This window comes from Suncus etruscus, chromosome 4 (genome assembly GCF_024139225.1).
Source record: "Suncus etruscus isolate mSunEtr1 chromosome 4, mSunEtr1.pri.cur, whole genome shotgun sequence".
Classification (NCBI taxonomy): Eukaryota; Metazoa; Chordata; class Mammalia; order Eulipotyphla; family Soricidae; genus Suncus; species Suncus etruscus.
In genome coordinates this window covers 54,329,901-54,330,803 of record NC_064851.1, presented here as the reverse complement: position 1 = coordinate 54,330,803, position 903 = coordinate 54,329,901, and the positions used below count along the sequence as shown (strand labels likewise).

Sequence of the window (903 nt, the reverse complement as noted above, 5' to 3'; positions counted from 1 at the left end):
TTAATAAAACCATGATTCTCATGGTGCTTTTGCAACCCAGACTCCCCTCTTCGGTTGCCACTCCCTCTAATTCCAATAAATTAGTAATTAATCTTAAAAGATTGCTTTTTTTTTCTCTATATCATTACACCCTGCTAACTGTAAATAATTTGCCTCTAGCCTTCCTGCTGTTAACTGTGCTAGCCCCTCCCCGAGTTATCAGTAAAAAACTCTGATTCACCTTGTCAGCCCTATACTTCGTCACATATGTGTTATTAAGTTTAGTGCATTAAGTAGTGTAAAGTAATTATTAAAACATTAAAAAGCAACAGGAACATAAGGGCAATAAACTTTTTTTTTTCATGCCTCTCAGAAAATTTTAAAGCAAGGTCATGATTCTGTCACTTTACAGATAACAAAATGTTGGTAAAAGAAAAACTTCTTTGTGTTTTAAAATCCAAACGAACACAAAAGTGTTAAAATTAAGTCTTATATTTCTATTAAAAGTTTTATTTTAATTTTTAAAGTATTTACAAAATTATGTAAAAAATAATGTGGTTAGCCTTTTTAAACAATATAGTTAATTTAATGCACAGTAAACACCTAAGTATGCTTTATAGTACCCTTAGTTTTAACTTTGTGCTACAGCAATGGTTGTTCTTTATTTCTGCATTGAAAGAACTATTATTTTAAGTGCATTCAAAATATCAGCACATTATATAAATCTGTATATTTGTGTCGCAGTGAAAAAATAATATTAATAAAAAATATATTATATATAATTTTATAAGTAATATATAAAAGTAACTAAACTTTATAAGCAAATTAACTAGTATTAAATATAATTTTAGTCTTAAGTTCTAAATGTGTAAATGCATCAAATGTCTTTAACTATATTTTGTAATAATCTAAGCATTTAGTTAA

The 903-nt window shown here is 26.9% G+C and overlaps 1 non-coding gene across 1 annotated transcript; it reads left to right on the top strand.

Annotated features, from left to right (window-relative positions):
* Positions 1-567: 567 nt before the first annotated feature.
* Positions 568-697, top strand: LOC126007745 (small nucleolar RNA SNORA22). The gene has a single exon (XR_007495233.1). It is a non-coding gene; the product is annotated as a small nucleolar RNA SNORA22 (small nucleolar RNA).
* Positions 698-903: the final 206 nt, after the last annotated feature.